Source organism: Onychomys torridus, chromosome 6, assembly GCF_903995425.1.
Source record: "Onychomys torridus chromosome 6, mOncTor1.1, whole genome shotgun sequence".
Taxonomy (NCBI): domain Eukaryota; kingdom Metazoa; phylum Chordata; class Mammalia; order Rodentia; family Cricetidae; genus Onychomys; species Onychomys torridus.
Window position 1 is genome coordinate 77,652,275 of NC_050448.1, and position 19,401 is coordinate 77,671,675.

Sequence of the window (19,401 nt, forward strand, 5' to 3'; positions counted from 1 at the left end):
TAAAAAATAAGTAAACCTAAGAAATGGCTGGTAGTATGAAAAGTACTAACACGAGGGTAATAAAACTAAGCCACAGCTGACTGCGGACTGAACTGCAGAGGCCACACGATTATGGTGGGCTCACTGAGTCATCATTCTCTTCTCCACTCTGAAGAAAATGAGAGCTTCACCCCTCACCATTGAGGAGACTGGACAGAGGATAGGTGTTGGCTGTAATGGCATCTTAGTTCACATTAGTGGGGGTTAAGTAGATAGACGCATGTATATCCTTAGAAAACAAAGTCTAGAGGCTGGAGAGATAGATGCTCAGCGGTTAAGAGCATTGACTGCTCTTCCAGAGGTCCTGAGTTCAACTCCCAGCAACCACATGGTGGCTCACAACCATCTGTAATGAGATCTGGTGCTCTCTTCTGGCCTGCAAGCATACATGTAGGCAGAACACTGTATACGTAATAACTAAATAAATCTTTTTTTTAAAAAAAGAAAAGAAAAAAGAAAACAAAGTCTATAGGAAAGGATCTGAGTAGAGAAATGGTTTTCCCTGGCTTTTATCCTTTTGTATTTGCGTATCCACATCGGCACACAGATCTCGAACTCCTCCCTCTTAGGAGCTGTGTAGTGCTCAGTCAGGTGCTGTTGCTTGCTAACTGTGTTGGCACACAGAAAACTGCACGAGAGGCTGAGAAGCACTGGACAGTGTTCTACCCTGCACACTCTGTGATAGCTCACACCACATCAGTCAGCCCACGTGGTACACACCCTCTTCATTCTCTTCTGGCTCCAACAGCCCAGGCTGGAGCATCCTTTCTGGGAATATCACTGCTTCTGCTCAAGGGACCAACCATCTCTTGTATGCAAAGGCTTTCCCCACCCTTCTCTGGTGTGTCTAGGATGGGGATCTGCCTTCTCCACTCTATCTGATGGTTTTAGGGCTCCACTGTTCAGGGAGAGAAATACTTTTAGTAACAATAATAACTGTAGCCAGGCAGCAGTAGCACACACCTTTAATCCCAGCACTTGGGAGGCAGAGGCAGGTGGATCTCTGTGAGTTCGAGGCCAGCCTGGGCTACAGGGCAAGTTCCAGGATAGGCACCAAAGCTACACAGAGAAACCCTGTCTCCAAAAAACAAAACAAAACAACAAAAAGGACAAAAACAAACAAACAAACAAACAAACAACAAACAAACAAACAAAAAAACCAAAAAACAAACCAGCACACCAAGTGAGATGAAATATACAAAGACTATATTGTTTGGGAATGTGAGTTGAAAACTGAGAACTCTGTCTTCCTGCTTTTAGCTTAGAGCAAGACAGGAAGTCACATGTTATAACGGATGTAGATTCATGTGTTGGGGTGAGCCCGTTGTGTCTGCAGTTCAGAACTCTTGAAAATTGTCATCCTTTTAGGTATCTTTAAAATAAAAAATAAGAAGATACAGTTACAAATCCATTCTATTTACAGCTACATAAAAACACTCTCATAAAAAAAGACCAGGAGGAAACACTAAAATATACCAGTGATTATGTAGGCGGGGTAGACGTACAGCTGTTCCCCGGCCTTCAGTACTTTCAAAACTTCTAAAAATAACATTAGTGTTACTTTATGACTTTAAAAGACGTCATGCTTTATTTACTTATTTATTTGTCCGAGGACACCCTGTCCAGGGGCTCTGATGAGGTGGTCGGGCTTGGTGGCAAGCGTCTTTACCTGCCTGGCATCTCAGCAGTCATAGTTGGGCTTCTAAAATTTGCTAAGTTGTGTCTCCGGGTGTCTGGGGAAAGCTGCAGCCTTTGAACACTGGTGGAGGGAAGGCTTTCTTGGCTTTCTGGTGCTGTGTTAAGTGGCCATGTTCCAGTTCAGGGCAGTTAGTGCTGGCTTCAGAGAAGATTTCTTAGGGTAATTAAGATACAAAGATTAAGATTTGTTTAATTCTCTTTTCTAATATTGAGTTAATGTAATGAAAAGCTTTGTGGTATTAAAGTTTCTTTATATATAATTTTCCACATTGTAGTAGTTTGTAAAACTTCCCGTTTGCGAAACTTCATTTTCTTGTTTTACCTAAGACGAGTTTTGTTTATTCATTTGTTTTATTTTGAGATAGAGTCTTGCTATGTAGCCCTGGGTCACCTCAGACTTGAAATCCTCCTGCCTTAGACATTTTTGTGCTAGGGTTACAGGTATGTGCCACCATGCCTAGCTTACCTAAGCCATTATTGAGATTTTATTTTTATTTATGTGTATGCCATGTGTGTGAAAGTGCCCCAGACACCCAAAAGGGTCATTGGATCCTCTATGGCTGGAGTGACAGGCAGTTGTGAGCCTCTCAATGCAGGTGCTGGGAACCAGACACTGGAAGAGCAGCAGTGCTCTCAACCACGGAGCTGCCCCCAGCCCCAGCACTTATTTATTTACTTATTTACTTATTTACGTATGTATGTATGTATGTATGTATGTATCTATGTATCTATGTATCTATCTATCTATCTATTTTGAGCTTTTGAGGTAGGGTTTTTCTGTGTATTCCTGGCTGTCCTGGAACTTGCTCTGTAGACTGGATTGGACTGGATTGGCCTTGAACTCTGCCTCTTGAATGCTGGGATTAAAGGCATGCACCACCACTGCCAGGCTAGTCCCCATGTTTTTAAAATTTAGCTATGAATCAGCTGTTTTCTTCTAGGAAGGTGTCAGATATCAGGTCCTCCTACTTACACATTTCTGGGACCCTAGTTAAGTACTGTTATCTTGAGGCTCCCTCAAGGGTTCCTGACAAGGGTTCCCCACCCCTTGTACCTTTAAGAGCTTCACTGTTGTCCCTTGAGATTATTCCAGTTAGTCAACACACACCCTTGAGAAGGATGTGAAATGTGTCTGCAGAGTCAGCTTTGTGCTGGTCTTAGATGTGGGGCATTTGACTCCTGTTGTTTGGATTTAGACAGCAGAGACCCAGCTGAGAAGACAGGATAAGCTGCATGTAACATCCTGTTACAGTATCTGGTATTGTTATGTCTACAGCCAGCAACACGTAGGTAGTGGTTAAGTACAGGAGCCCGGCCTTCTTTTAACCAGTTCAGGCAGCTTTTGCTTTCCTGGCAAAAAAGAGAACCAACAGAGACTGAGAAATAAGATTACGCAGAGAGCAGGGGGCTGTGTGCTGGGGAAATCCCCATCATCAGATTCCTGCGTCAGGAGAAGAGAAGGTGCTCCCTACCACTCTTGCCTCTGGACTTTAGAAATAGCAATACTTAGCAGGAGACATCCTACTTTACACAGTGTGCTCTCATAGGCAAGATATCCTAAATAGCTAGCTCATCTACAGGATGGTGGGCCATTACTTAAATCACTAATAATCTGCCTTTTTGAAAAGCAATTTAGTTAGCTTTTTAAAACTTGAAAATTTATTTTCCTTAATAAGACAACTATGAAAGGTAATCATTGTCTCAAGACAGTTGTAAGAATTAAATGCAGCAATGACAGTAGGTGCTTAGAATAGTGTTTGGTACACATAGCCCTATACATGATACTATTATCACTTAAATATATTGCTATACAAACATACTTCTTTCAATCTTGGATTTCTTTCTTTTTTTGGTATAACTTTTAAAAGATTTATTTATGTATGTATATGAATACTCTGTCTGCACAACAGAAAAGAGCATCAGATCCCATTATGTATGGTTGTGAACAACCATGTGGTTGCTTAGAATCAAACTCAGATCCTCTAGAACAGTCAATGCTCTTAGCTGCTGATCCATCCAGCCCCCAATCGATCTTGGGTTTTCTCTGTTTACATTTTATTTGCTGAGAATTATGGGACTGTGGCCGTTGTTTCATTGCTGACTAGAAATCTTGTATGTTAGTCCGAGCACTTGGTGCTACAAGAGGACACTACTCTGTAGCCTTCTTTATGGGTGAGGGATAAATAATGTGGGTAATCAATTGTATGGTGTTAGCTGGACACAGCTTTAAACTTTGGGAGGTTTTTTCTGGTGATGTATGGAGCTCAGGTGGTCAAGTACTAGAGCCCTGGCTTGGATCCTCAGCATCACTCAGAACTGGGCCTGGTGGGAGGTAGAGGGGAGAGGATGGGAAGCTCAAAGCAGGATCATTCTTGCCTACAGAATGATGGGGAAAGACCTTGTGTCAACAAAACAACCCCCCAACAACAACAACACAACCCCCCAACAATAACAACAACAACAACAAAAACAACCGCAGGAGAATTTTTTTTTAAGTATCTTTTTAGGTATGCTTAGTTGAATGTCTTTAAAACACTGGCATTTGATAAAACGAGGCTTTATAGGCTTGTTTACTGTGTGAGTCTTTTTATCCAGTGTAATTACTATGTTTATTCCAGGGAGATGATTTAATCAGTGAATTAGCTTGTGTTATTAGCATATATAGGGCGTCTGCCTTAGACACTTAGTCTGAATTCCTTTTAACTCTTTGTTGGTTGGTTTCAGATGGGTCTTACAATGTAGGCTTGGCTGTCTTGGAATTTACAGAGATCCCCTTGCCTCTGCCTGCTGGGATCAAAGGTGTGCACCACCAAAACCTGTGTAGTTTGCATCCTTTTATAAATTCTCACCAGCAGGAAGAAGCACCTCAGAAGGTAACCCAATGGCTTGGAAAACCAGTGGGATATTCTATTTGAGTAGTAGCTAATCATCTTGGGAGCTATTATGGTACCTTGACTGTAGGGTGCTCACTGTGTAAATTAAGCTGTCTCATGCTATTCCTTTTATTTCTAAGATAGGTATCTCATTTTCCATGAATGAAAGTTTTTCTTACACCTTTTCACATCACAAATGGAGTATGTAATGTAACTAAAGAAATCCCTTCATTTGTGAAAGAGACCAAGGATGGCAAGAGTGGTCGGAGCATCTTCTCGGGCGGGCGATGGTGCCTTCCCAGCACACAAAGTCCTCTGGGTTCCCATGAATCCAGTTCTGCATCTCTGTTGGGCTCTAGGTTCCAGCGCAACGTTAGAAACCAGAATTGTCTTCCATCAGCAGTTAGACGAAGAGCCGGTTCACAGTCCTGGGGGTTTGAAGGGTTTTCCTTTGGTTTCTGTTTCGCAGATGCTGGAGGGTGAGCCCATGGCGTCACGTGCATGTGCTGCTGAGCTGTGTCCCATCTTAGAACTCTAGATCGGGGCCTGGTTACTGATGAAGCACGGCTGTTGATGTGTTTTCTGGTGTCCCTGTTATGTGGACTGAGAGGAATGTCTTTATAAATACCATTAATGGACACAAGAGAGAGCTCAGCAGTTAGGAGCACTGGCCACATGGAACCCACATGGCAGTTCACAGCCATCTGTAATTCCCGTCCCAGGGGAATCTAACTCTCTCTTCTGGTCTCCACAGGCCGCGGTGCACAGACACGCATGCAGGCAAAGCACATAACAAACAAACAAACAAACACACTTCCTCTAACCTCTGGTGATTGTCTCTTTTATTTTAAAGCTTTTGTTAGCCTACAAACTAATGGGTTTCCTTGTGACATTTTCATACTTACATATCATTATACCTTTTAAAGATTCTTTGTGTGGGTGCGTGTGTGTGTGTGTGTGTGTGTGTGTGTGTGTGTGTGTGTGTACATGAACTCACAGGTAGCATGCACCCACATGTGGGCCAGAAGAAGGTGTCAAATCCCCTGGAGCCAGAGTTGATTGTGAAGTGCCCAACACCAAAGTCAGCTCCTCTTTAAGAACGACAGGCACTCACTCTTAGGCTCTGAGCCCCTTCCAGCCCCTTCCCTAAGAATTTCGAGCTTTGAATGAAATTGTGCATCTGCTGTGTGGCAGACAGTAAGTATAGACAATTTGTTCTTATTATTCTGTGCTAATTTTTGGTATTATGTGTACTAAAATATTCTAGGATGTTTTCTCATTAGTATTAGTGATTTTTCTATTGCTGTGATAAACACCACAATCACCACAATATGTAGAAGAGAGAGTTTATTTTGGACTTGGAGTTCTAGAGGGTTAAAGTCCAAGATTGATAGCAGAGGTGGCAGGTGACTAGAGCAGTTCATATCTCACAAACAGAAGGCAGAGAAAACTGGGAATGAAACCAGTCTTTTGAAGCCCCGCCCCCAGTGACATACTTCCTCCAGCAAGCCCACACCCCCTCGGCCCTCCCGGCATTCTTCCACCATGTGGGCCCCAGGGGTCAAACTCAGCCCGTAGGCTTCCCAGCTGGTGCCTTTAACACCGAGTCATCTAACTGGCCCCCAACTTATTTAGAACAGTTTACATTTGTTTATTGTGTGAGTGTGCTCTCACAAGTGTGTAAGTGTATGCCATAGTGTGTGGGTGTCTGAGGAAGCCCAAAGAGGGCGCCAGACCCCCTGTTGCTGGAGTTAGAGACAGTTATGAGTTACCCAGTATAGGTGCTGGGAACCAGACTTGGGTCTTCTGGAAGAGCAGCAAGTGTTCTTAACCATGGAGTCATCTCACCAGCCCCAGAACTTTACTTACAAGGTTATTTACTGGTTTTGTTTGTTTGTTTGTGACAAGGTCTTACCATGTAACTCTGGCTGGCTTGCTTGGGATTACCTATATGGAACAAGTTGGAATCTAACTCACAGAGATCTGCTTGCCTGTGCCTCCTGAGTGCCAGGATTAAAGGCATGTGTCAGTAGGCCTGGCCTAAGTTATTGTTATTGCATATGTTTGTATATATGTATATGTATATATAATGTATATATATGTATATGTTAAGTGTGAGTGTAGGTGCACAAGTGCTACAGCATGCATGCAGAAGTCAGAGAGGGCTCTTGGGGGTTGGTTCTCTTTGTCCACCATGGGCTGTGGGGAGTATTCTTAGATCACTTTCCTTTTTTTTTTTTTTTGGAGCTGAGGATCGAACCCAGGGCCTTGTGCTTACTAGGCAAGTGCTCTACCACTGAGCTAAATCCCCAACCCCTTTAGATCACTTTCAAGGCAAGCACTTTTCCCTGCTGTCTCAGTTAAGAGTTTCTGTTGCCGTGAAGGGACATCATGACCATGACACCTCTAATAAAAGAAAACACGTCACTGGGGCTGGCTTCAGTTCAGAGGTTCAGTCCATTGTCATCACGGAGGGAAGCAAGGCGGCATGCAGGCAACATGGTGCTGGAGAGGGAGCTGAGAGGTCTATCCTCAAAGCCCATCCCTAGTGATGCGCTTCCTCCAACAAGCCACACCTACTACTCCAACAAGGCCACACCTCCTAATGGTGTCATTCCCTATAAACCTAAAGGGGCCATTTTTTATTCAAATCATCACATTCTACTACCTGGCCCCCAAAGACTTGTAGCTATAACATACTGCAGAAATGCATTTAGTCCAGCTTCAAAAGTCCCCATAGTCTATAACAGTCTCAAACTTGTTTAAAAGTCCAAATTCAAAGACTCTTCTGAGATTCATACAATTTCTTAACTGTAATCCCCTATAAAATTAAAATAAAAAAACAGATCACTTCTTTCCAACATATAATGACACAGGATATATGTTACCATTTCCAAAGGGGATATAGTGAGAAAATACAAAGCAAGACTGAAAACCAGCGGCAAACTCCAAACTCTGCATCTCCGTGTCTGATGTCAAAGCTCTCTTCAGATCTCCAACTTCTTTCAGCTTTGCTGACTGCAACACACTTCTTTCTCTTGGACCGGTTCCATTCCCTGTTGGTAGCTTTTCCTCCCATGACTCTGGCATCTCCAGCATCTTGCAGTTACCAAGGCAATCCAGGCGTCACCTTCACAGCTTCATGCAACATGGCCTTTCTAGGCCTCCATGTAGGGACACCCCAACACATTCCTGGCCCCAGAGGCTTTCCTTAATTACAGAGGAAGATTTCATACCCCCTTTACTTCTGTATCCTTCATAACTCTAAAGCCAGAACCACAAAGGCTGAAGCTGCCAAGTTCTGCTGCTTGCTGGTGCTGGAACATGGCCCCCGGGTTCAAGTACATCTTCACCAGCTTTCTGTTTTCAATAGTTTCCTTTACTGCCTAAGGTCCACTCTCCTGAAATTCTCCCTGTAGACCTGACTGGCCAAGAACTTAGAAATCACCCTGACAGTTCATGCTACCTCCTTTTCATCTCATCACTGCTTTCCCTTTTTTTTTTTTTTTTTCTCATTATCCCCAGCAAGAAAAGACTCCAGCCGGGCGGTGGTGGCGCACGCCTTTAATCCCAGCACTGGGAGGCAGAGCCAGGTGGAATCTCTGTGAGCTTGAAGCCAACCTGGGCTACAAAGCCAGTTCCAGGAAAGGTGCAAAGCTACACAGAGAAACCCTGTCTCAAAAAACCAAAAAAAAAAAAAAAAAAAAAAAAGTGTAAGAAAAGACTCCAGTGGGTAAAGGTTCCTAAGATCACAGAAAAGATATACAATTTGCTGTAAAGAATAATTCAAGGCCCTGGGCGGTGGTGGCACACTACTTTAATTCCAGCACTTGGGAGGCAGATTGAAGCCAATCTGTCTACTAAGTGAGTTACAGGACAGCCAGAGTTGTTACACAGAGAAACCTTGTCTCAAAAAAGCAAAACAAGGGCTGGAGAGATGGCTCAGAGGTTAAGAGAACTGACTACTCTTCCAGAGGTCCTGAGTTCAATTCCCAGCACCCACATGGTGGCTCACAACCATCTGTAATGAGATCTGGCGCCCTCTTCTGTGTACTAAATAAATCGGGGGTGGGGGGGACCGGGTGGTGGTGGCACACGCCTTTAATCCCAGCACTTGGGAGGCAGAGGCAGGTGGATCTTTGTGAGTTTGAGGCCAGCCTGGTCTACCAAGCGAGATCCAGGGAAGGCACAAAGCTACACAGAGAAACCCTGTCTCAAAAAACAAAAAAACAAACAAAAAACAAACAAACAAACAAACAAAAAAGCAAAACAAAACCAAACCAGACCAAAAAAAAAAATAAACAAAAAGGAGAATTTAAATTTGGGAGGGAGCCATAGTGTGGTGATATGTACAGGAAGCACAGGCTTGATTAATATTGGATTAAGTAAGGCTTCACGGAAACACTTTCCAGCTGCTCTGGAGTATACATATTGCATGGTGACATTAAAAGACTGTTGGTATGGCTCAGGTTGAGCGTTTGCTTAGCTTTTGCAAAGCCCTAGGTTCAATCCCTACGATAGCCAAAAATTACAACAATGTGAAAAAGGTAGAATCTCATGAAGAAATTAATAGGTTCTGTTATTTACTGAGCAGTTATTTATATCCTAGGCACTGCACAGTATTTATACCTCACATTTAAATGCACACATTATAAAAATTTGAACAATCTGTATCTCTAGTGGCAAGGGTGCTGAAAAGTGTTGACCTCTTCATGCCTGTGTTCCCGTCTGCAAATGGGTCTTCCAGCAGTACCTAGCTTTGTTGTTAAGCAGGTGGAGGCAGACTGGGAAAGGCGCTCAGTGGTAGATTGCTTGCCCAGCACTAAAAAAATAAAAACAAACGGATATTGCTAGAGTAGAACTGTGCGTAGCTCCTAATGAATGCTCAGCGTATTTATGCTGCCCTCATTGTGAGCATCCTCTAGATAAGGAAGCAGAACTTATTTAGAAGGATGTTTCGAGTGTAGATGACTTACTCAGCTGAAGGCCAGATCTGCTGGTAGGTGAACTCTGCCTGAGCTGTAGCTGTGTACTAGTAGTACCTGCAGATGACTCGGTATGACCAGTTATGAGTAGCTGAGGAACGCCAATGGCAGGAGGAAGTCAGAGTTAGAAGCTGACCGTCTTTGTTGTGTTAAAGAATATGAACTTGCTCTTACTTGTACCGCATCAGGGAATAAGTACACATGTTAGTTTATCATTTAAACCAGGAGCTGTTTTGTATTTGTTTATTTATTTTGTATGGCTGTGTGTGTTTGTGAACATTTGCATGTGTGCTTGCTCCCACAGAGGTCAGAGGGCAACCTGCAGGAGGCAGTTCTCTGTGAGTTTTGGAGGTCAAACTTAGGTTGTCAGACTTGGTAGCAAGCACTTTTACCCACCGAACCATCTTGCCGGTCCCAGAAACTGTCTTTAAAAGTAGTAAAACCATGACCCTCTTCTATGTATGTAGTATAAAACAGGTGTGTTTTAAAAGCTTTGAAATTGTGTATGATTGACAGACAGATAGACTATGGATATGTATGTACATGTGAGTGCAGTGTGCAGAGGCCAGAAGAGGGCGTTAGATCCCCTGGAGCGGACTTACAGCTGGTGTGAGCCACCTGAACTTGGGTTCACGCAAGAGCAGTGAATGCTCTTAACTGCTAAGCCTTCTCCTCAGCCCTGCTTTTGCCAATTTTAAAATATTTGTTAGGTGTATTTCTGATTTTGTGATTATTATGTTAGTGTTGCCTTGTACCTTGAGTAATAGTAAGGGTCAAACAATTAGATTTGTTTAGCAATAAGTTAATAGAGTCATCCCTAGCATCATGGGATTTGTTTCAGGACCACTGCATGGATACCCAAATCTGTGGCTGCTCAAGATCTTTCTATAAAGTGGTGCAGTGCCTCCTGTGGTCGCCCTCGTGTGTGTGGTGAGTCCACTCTGGGTGACTCAGAGCAGCTAATATAATATGAGTGAGGACAGTTGGCATCATTTTTTACTGTGCTGGTTAGGGGAGAAGGACACAGGACCACTGTACATTTAGTACAGACACATTTCCCCCTGAGTGTTTTCAGTCCACAGTTGGGTAAGTCCAGAGATGGAAAACCCATAGATACAGAAAGAACTTAAGATCAGATGAGTAAATATTGATAGAGTGGAGCCGTTCCTGTTTCATATTAATTGAGGGAATTAAGTCCCCTAACTTAATTTATGTCATATACCAGAGATGATTGGGAGGTATTAATTCAATTTTGATAGCAGAACCTTGGTTCACTTCTAAAAAAATCTGCTGCTCCTTGGAAGTGTTGTCGACTTGTGGAGCTTCCCTTGACCAGTGGTTCCCAACCTTCCTAACACTGCAACGCTTTTGTACAGTTCCTCAGGTTGTGGGGACCCCAACCTTACAGTTATTTTGTTACTACTTCATAACTAGGATTTTGCTACTGTTATGAAAACAAGGTAAATATCTGATATGCAGATGGTCTTAGGTGACCCCTGTGAAGAGGTCATTCTACCCTCAAGGGGTCATAACCCACAGGTTGAGAACAGCTGCCTTAGAGTGTGGTTTGATAGGATCGGAGCTTTAGAAATAGCTGCCTGGCAACATTGAGTGGGTGGGGCTGAGACAGAGGGCGGGTAGCCCAGATAGGGTTGGAGAGAAGCAGTTTAAGGGCATGCATTAAGGTCATCATCCTAAGAGAAAAAAGAGCGAGACCACTCATCAGGATGTGTACTGGCTCAGCCCCATAGACTCTGTAGGTGACTTTCTATAATAATATAATAACCTTCATCACATACTTCCTATGAGATGCTTTACATATTACTCCAGTGTCCTCCATTGTACTGTACTGACAAGTCTTATTCCCTTGTTCTAAGTGAAAAAGTTAAGGCTCTTGAGAGGCTAGAAGAGTCAGTGCTGCTAGGTGAATTAGAGAGGACTCCATCCAGACGTCTGTACTGCGTGCCATGCGCCCTCACCCACGGAATAACATGACCCTACTGGAGGTACAGCACACTTTCTTCTGTGGCTCATCGCCTTCATTGCTGAAGCGAGTGACTTATTCTGTTCCCTGAGAAACAGGTTACAGTCAGGAATCTTCTTGTCTCTCCACTCTTTAAAAAAACAAAAAAACAAAAAAGAAAAAGATATTTTATTTATTTATTTATTTTTCCTGAAACAGGGTTTCTCTATATAATAGTCCTGGCTGTCCTGGAACTCACTCTGTAGACCAGGCTGGCCTCAAACTCACAGAGATCCACCTGCCTCTGCCTCTCAAGTGCTGGGATTAAAAGTCCCACCACATCCAGCTTATATAATTATTTTTACTGTTTCTTTAAAAAATACTTATTTTTACTTTATGTATATGAGTGTTTTCCTGGCTGCATGTATGTGTAACATGTGCAAGCAGTGTCCAAGGAAGTTAGAAGAGAGTGGTATTTCCCCTGGAACTGCCACCGTGTGGGTGCTGGGAATTGAACCCAGCTCTTCTCCAAGAACAAGTGGTCTTAACTGCTGAGCCATCTCATGGCTCTAAAAAGAGATCTTAAAGTATGGGCCATCAAAATGGCCAGAGGTCAGGGTACTTACTGCAAGCCTATGATCTACACACACATACACACACACACACACACACACACACACACACACACACACACACACACACACACACACACGAAGGTAAGGGCTGGAGAAGGGAGAAAGTATGAATAAAGGAACGATAATCTTAAAAACTAAGGAAGGAGGCCAGGCAGTGTTGGTGCACGCCTTTAATCCTAGCACTTGGGAGGCAGAGGCAAATGGATATCTATGAGTTCAAGGCCAGCCTGGTCTACAGAGTGAGTTCCAGGACAGCCAGGTATATACAGAGAAACCCTGTCTCAAAAGCCAAAACAAACAAACAAAAAAACCAGGACAATCTGAGGAGGGGCTGGAGAGATGGCTCAGTGGTTAAGAGCACTGACTGATTTTCCAGTGGACTCAGGTTCGATTCCCAGCACTCACATGATGGTTCACAATTGCCTGTGACTCCAGTTCCAGGGGACCTGATATCCTCTTCTGACTTCTTTGGGAAGCGGACATATGATGTACAGATATACATACAAACAACCCCCCTCCCCTACACAAACACAAAATGAAGGGAAAATATTACCAGTTCAGAATCCTGTGTCCAGCAAAACTATTTCCCTTCAGGTTCCTGCTTTTGTGCCGTGACAGCAGTGTTGGGGCCAAATGTAGATGTAACTGTCTTATTAAATAAGCAACACAGAGCCAATTGCAGAGTTAAAAGCCAAGAGGTCAGAGCAATAGCTGAGAGCTGAAAACCTTACCCTTCACTGCTGCTCTGTCTTTCCTCTCCACAAGAGAGCTACTTCCTATGTTGTCCTGTCTTTTATATAGACTTTCTGTTCTGTTTTCTCATTGGTTGTAAACCCAGCCACATGACCTCCTCGTCACTGCCTGTTTGTACAGACCTCCAGGTTTTCTATGGTTGATAATCGAGATTAAAGGCGTGTGCTACCACTGCCTATCCTCATGTTTAATATTGTGGCCGTCCTGTTCTCTGACCCCAGATAAGTTTATTTCGGGGAACACACAATATTTCAGGGAACACAATACCACCACATTTCCAAACATTTCAGAGACAGAAATACCTCTGGATCTCTGAGTTCAAGGCCATATTAGAAAGAGCCAGGCATGGAGACACTGCCTTTAATCCCAGAAATCCAGCCTTTAATCCCAGGGAGTGACGGCAGAAAGTAGAAAGGTATATAAGGCGAGAAGACCAGAAACTAGAAGCATTTGGCTGGTTAAGCATTCAGGTTTTCAAGCAGCAGTTCAGCTGAGAGCCATTGGGATGAGGACACAGAGGCTTCCAGCCTGAGGAAACAGGATCACCCAAGGAACTAGCAAGGTGAGCTAGCTGTGGCTTGTTCTGCCTCTCTGATCTTCCAGCATTCACCCCAATACCTGGCCTCAGGTTTGATTTTATTAATAAGAACTTCTAACAATTCTGCTACAACTGATGGGGAAGCAAGTAGAGTCAGCACATTCATGTTTGGACCCAGGGCCACCAGTTCTAGGGCCTTTGCTCTTCACTGGGGGGGGGGGGGGAGTCATTTATCTGTCTCCATCACAGTGACAAATGTGGCAGGGAGAGATTAACACATACCTGATGACCAGGGAAGTTTGTTAAAGTGCCACACACACACAGGACATGGAATACATATTCTCTCTCTTCACCATGCCATGCTGCTTTTTAAAAGTCATTAATGGGGGCTGCCTTTTTTCCCCCAGAGATTTTTATCTCTTATCTTTTTCCTGAAATGCCATCCTCAGGACACCAACAACAATCCTCTTTCCATTTGGCTGTGTTCCTTCAAGTAGCTAAGTAGCTGGCAGCTGCTTTCTTCAGATAAACAGTTACTTTGGCTCTAAACATAAAACAAGTGTTATTAAAATAGCCTCTACGCCCAATTCCCCACTTTCCCCACGACCAAAGAAGAACAAGAGCTTAGGTAAGCATGGTGGATGGTGTAATGAATGTGTGTGTTCTTCTGGAACTGGAGGCCCCCCCCTCCCCCGTTAGAACTTACATACAAGGCCATGGGTTCAACTCCAGCTATGTAGAGGAGGAATCATCCAAGTTTCTCTGTTCTGTGGTCACTTATGTAACTCCCCACTCTATCAACACATCTTTTTTTTTTTTTTTTTTGTCACTACAGAAAATTCCCTCATAGTCTTCTGGCCTTTGGCAGCCACACTGACCTGTTTTATCCCTGTGGATATCAGTTTTGACTGTTATGAACTCTGATTTAATTGGTATCGTGTAGTATAAATATAAGAAATCTTTTTCAACTTTTAGGACAGTAGATCTGCAGTAATAAAGTATTTTGAATTAAAAGAGGGGGCAATTTTTCTTCTTTAAAGTTTTTTCTCCTGGTCTTTGTTTATAAAGTTTATAGTTTTCATTCTTAATGCTTAGGTTTATGAGGCACTCCAGTTCATCCCTGAAGTGCTGTGGGTAAGAGTGAGTCCCGTGTGGGCACACATTGGCCCCAGGGCCACTTCAAGGGCTTTCTTTCCCTGCTTTGTGAAAGCCCAGCCAGACTCTTCCACTTGTCCGGCTGCTGGTGTGCATCATCAGGATTACTGTAGCTGTGTTATCTCATTTCAACTTGTATCTGTATAGGTATTTTGCCAGTGTGTTGTAGCATGAATCATGAAAAGTCTTACTAATAAAAACAAACCTGGAGCCAGGTGTTGGGGTGAATGCTGGAAGATCAGAGAAGCAGAACAAGCCACAGCTAACCTCACCTCGACAGTTCCTCAGCTGATCCTGTTTCCTCAGACTGGAAGCCTCTGAGTCCTCATCCAAATGGATGTCAGCTGAACTGTTACTCAGAAGCCTAAAAGCTTAACCAACTCTAGTTCCTGGTCCTCATGCCTTATATAACTTTTTGCTTTCAGCCATCACTCCCTGGAATTAAAGGCGTGAGTCACCATGCCTGGCTGTTTCCAGTGTGGCTTTCAACTCACAGAGATCCAGATGGATCTCTGCCTCTGGAATGCTAGCATTAAAGGCGTGTGTGCCACCATTTTCTGGCCTCTATATCTAGTGGCTGTTCTGTTCTCTGACCCCAGATAAGTTTATTAGGGTGCACAATATTTTGGGGAACACAATACCACCACAGTGTGACAGTGTGTATGTCTGTGCACTGTGTGTGTATGTGTGCATGTGTGCGTGCGTGCGTGCGTGTGTGCGTGCGTGTGTGTGTGTGTGTGTGTGTGTGTGTGTGTGGTGCCTATAGAGGCCAGAAGAGGCATCAGATCCCCTACTGAAACTGGGGTTACAAATAGTTGTGAGCAGCCATGTGGGGGCTTGGAATCGAACCTGGGTCTTTGGAAGAGCAGCCAGTGCTCTAACCACTGAGCCATGCCTAGTCTATTACTGTAGCTTTGTAATGATCTTCCATAGTCACCGTTCTTGTCCCCGGAGCTCATTCTTTTATTTCTGACAGTCACTTAGGCCGTTATACCCCCCTTACACTTTCTGTTCAAAGTTAAATCAATTGTTGATTTCTGCAATGACATCTGCTTGATTCAGATTGGGAGTGTTTCAAATCTAGGGAATCAATTTGAGAGAATTTGATGTCTTAACAAAGCTGAATCTTCCAGTTCATTAGTGTATAATAGCTAATTTTTATTTTTTCTTAGCATTATCTTGTCATTTTGTCCTTCCTGTTTTTCTCTCTTTTTCTTTTGTTCTCGTCTTTTCTTATCTGCCCCTCTCCCCTGCCTCTGCTCCCCGTTCCCTCCCACATAGCCCAGGCTAGCCTTAAACTCAAGATCCTTCTGGTTTAGTCTTCTGAGTGCTGGTGTTAAAGGCATGCACCACTACAACTTTCCTAGGTCATTCTTGAAATCTGGCCATGAGCTGGCTGCCACCCTCCAAGGAGGTAGGCACCAGTCCCCAGGATTCTCCACTTCCTTGTTAAATGTAGCACTGAGTACTTAGCTGGATTTGTGGTTTTCTCCTTTAATACTAGTGCAGTTCCTGTGTGGTGTGTGTGTGCATGCACACGCCATAGGTCAGCGTTGTGTATCTTACCCTATTGCTTTCAGTTTTAGTTTAATTATTTATTTGTTTAAGACTGGGATTCTCTGTGCAGCCCTGGCTGTCCTGGAACTCTGTAGACCAGGCTGGCTTCAAACTCAGAGATCCGCCTGCCTCTGCTCGCTGGAATTAAAGGCGCACACCACAGCTGTCCCACTCTCTCAGTTTTGTTTTTTGAACTATTTTTACCTTGTATGTGTTTGGGTGTTTTGCCTACATGTATGTCTGTGTACTACATGCATGCTTTGTATCCCTGGAGGTCAGAAGTAGAGTTATAGATGGTGGTGAACCACCTTGTGGGTACTGGGAATTGAATCCAGGTCCACTGGAAGAGCAGCCAGTGCTTTTAACCACTGAGCCTTTTCTCCAGCCACTCAGTCTTATTTTTTGAAACAGGGCCTGTCATTGAACTTGGAGCTCACTGATACAGCTGGGGTGGCTATCAAGTCAGCCAGCCATCTCCAGGAATTCTCCTGTTTCTGCTTGCCCGGTGCTGGGATTGTATGTGTGCACTGCAGTGCTCACCCTGCCCAGTGCTGGGATTGTGCGTGTGCACTGCAGTGCTCAGCTTTCATTTTTAAGTTGAAAGTGCTGGGGATCAAACTCATGTCCTCATGCTTGTTTGACAGGTGTTTTTCTGACTAAAGCCCAGGCCCATGTCTTCCATTTCTCCCTCTCTCTCTCTCTCTCTCTCCCTCTCCCTCTCCCTCTCCCTCTCTCCCTCCCTCCCTCCCTCCCTCCCTCTCTTTCTTTCTTTCTTTTTTTCTGATACAGGGTTTCTCTGTGTAGTTTTGGTGGCTGTCCTGCAACTCACTCTATCGCCTAGGCTGGCCTTGAACTCACAGAGATCCACCTGGCTCTGCCTCCCGAGTGCTAGGACTAAAAGCATGCACCACCACTGCCGGCTTGTTCTTCCATTTTCAGTTATGTCACTTTTTGAAAAAATAATTAATAGATTTTATAATAGCTGACATGGAGTCTTTGCTAACTGCCATGTCTGTTGCTTTTTTCTTTTTTTAAATTTTATGTTTTGGCAGTGAATATAATCAACATTAATACTACAAATATGACTCGACTTGGCGTTTTAAAAAGATTTATTTTATTTTAAATTATGAGTATGTATATGGGTAGTGTATATGAGTGCAGCTGCCCAAGGAAGCCAGAGACATGGGATCCCCCCGAGCTGAAGTTCCAGGTACTTTTGAATTGCCATGTGGGTGCTGGGAACTGAACTTGAGTTCTCTGCAAGAGCAGTATTTGCTCTTAGCCACTGAGGCATCTCTCTAGCCTTGTCTGTCTGTGAAATATGAACCTTTCCTGCGCCTATGTGAACTGTGGTCAGCTTATAGTTCCCTTCTGGTTGGTCTTTGCCTATGAGTTGTTGACTGCCCAGCCACATAGTATTTCCTCTCCATTTACAGCTCAATGCTTAGCCAAGGCTTCATGTAAATGTAAATGGTGTAAATTGTTGGCTCTCCCGAATCCCTTCTTTTTCTGGTAACCTTTCCTGGAAAGCTCTGTTTGCTTTTAGCTTTTTCAGACTTGAGTCTCTTTATCTTCATTTTAGCAAGGTCACCACACCCTGTAGGGCTCCCCAGCTCAGTGCTGTGTTCTGGAATGCCTCCAGGCAGAAAGTGAGGCCCAGCTTCCTTCAGGTATCACAGTCCTGTGTGCCTGTATAAAATATAGAAAGCATTTATCTTCTGTACAGTTGTGTAGCTGAACAAGCAAGGCGAGTCCAATCTATCATCTATCATGGCTACAGGTGAGTTTTCATTAGTTAGTCTCTCTCTCTCTCTCTCTCTCTCTCTCTCTCTCTCTCTCTCTCCTTCTCACTCTCTCTCTCCTTCCTGCCTCCATCTCTGTGGTTCTTTGGTTTTTCAAGACAGGGTTTCTCTGTATAACAGCCCTGGCTGTCCTGGAACTTGCTTTGTAGACCAGGCTGGCCTCGAACTCACAGAGGTCCTCCTACCTCTGAATCCCAGATGCTTGGATTAAAGGCGTGCACCACCACTACCAAGCCATTGGTTTCTTTGTAATTAAGGTGAAATTTATATATCATAAAATTGACCATTTTGTCTCTTTATCACTTAGTGAGCCAGCTTTTAGGATGATCTAAATTGGAGCTTAAAAGGTGGCTCCAGGGTCAAGTGCTTGTCACCAGTACCCATGGAAATGCTGGGCAGGTATGGCATCCAGCCTGTATTTCCAGTACTTAGGAGGTGGAGAGAGGGGATCCCTGGAACAAGTGAGCAAGCTAGACTGCTGAGTGGGTAGACTAGCCGAATGGGTTGAGCTCCAAGTTCAAGGGGGAAACTGCCACAGTAAATACTGAAGCAGAGAGCAGATGAGGAAGAGTCCAGGTGTCAGCCACTGGCCTCTGCTCTACAAATGTACACATGTAAAAAAGAAGAAAAGAAGAAAGAATGATCTGAATTATTACGACAAGTTCATCCATTTAATTAGATAGTTGGAAAGGATCTGAAGAAACTTGCTCGGTATGAGACTTTGGTAAATTGAGCATCCATAGTCTCTTGTCCAAAGAGAATTTGTTACCTGACTGGATCACATTGCTTCCTGTAATATGGTGAACACATGTGACATTTTAAATTGATAACTGCATTTTATGTATTTACTTGATCTATGTAAATTCATTGGAGAGCAACAGAAAATAAAAGCAAAGAAGCCTGGTTTAAAATTCCCTTTGAGGGCTGGAGAGACGGCTCAGCAGGAGGACCGAGTTCAGTTTCCAACGCCCACATGGCAGCTCACAGCTGTCTGTAACTCCAGTCCTAGGGTAACACCAATATACGTGAAATAAATTAGTTTTTTTTTTTTAAGTGCACTAAAATCCCCTTTGAGCTTTCTGTTTTCTACTTTAACTTGAGAGTTAGTTTGCTGTTTCTGCTCTCCTGGGGTCCTGCCCACTGTCGCTGTGCCTCCTGCTGTGACCACCCCCTGTGACCCAACACGTTCCCCCTCTGCCCTCCTTTGAGGCCTACCTGACTTCAGAGGTCTTTTGTAGCCACAGAAGTCCTTTGGTTCCTGTGGTTTAAACTGTGAGATGTTTGCAGTGGTGTGCTTGCAAGAACTCTGAGCAAGTCTGAAAAGGCAATCTGTGGTAAATGTGAATAAGGTGACTTCACTTAGGGAGTTTTTAAAAAGATAAAGGTTGGAAAAGACCTTGAAA

At 43.8% G+C, this 19,401-nt stretch overlaps 1 protein-coding gene and 1 non-coding gene across 2 annotated transcripts in view; one reads left to right on the forward strand and one right to left on the reverse strand.

The window, feature by feature from the left end:
- Positions 1–19,401, forward strand: part of Dennd2c (DENN domain containing 2C) — a 72,029-nt gene that overhangs the window by 11,562 nt on the left and 41,066 nt on the right. The gene's annotated exons all lie outside the window — the stretch shown is intronic.
- Trnat-agu lies at positions 6,851–6,923 on the reverse strand. Its single transcript has one exon. It is a non-coding gene; the product is annotated as a tRNA-Thr (tRNA).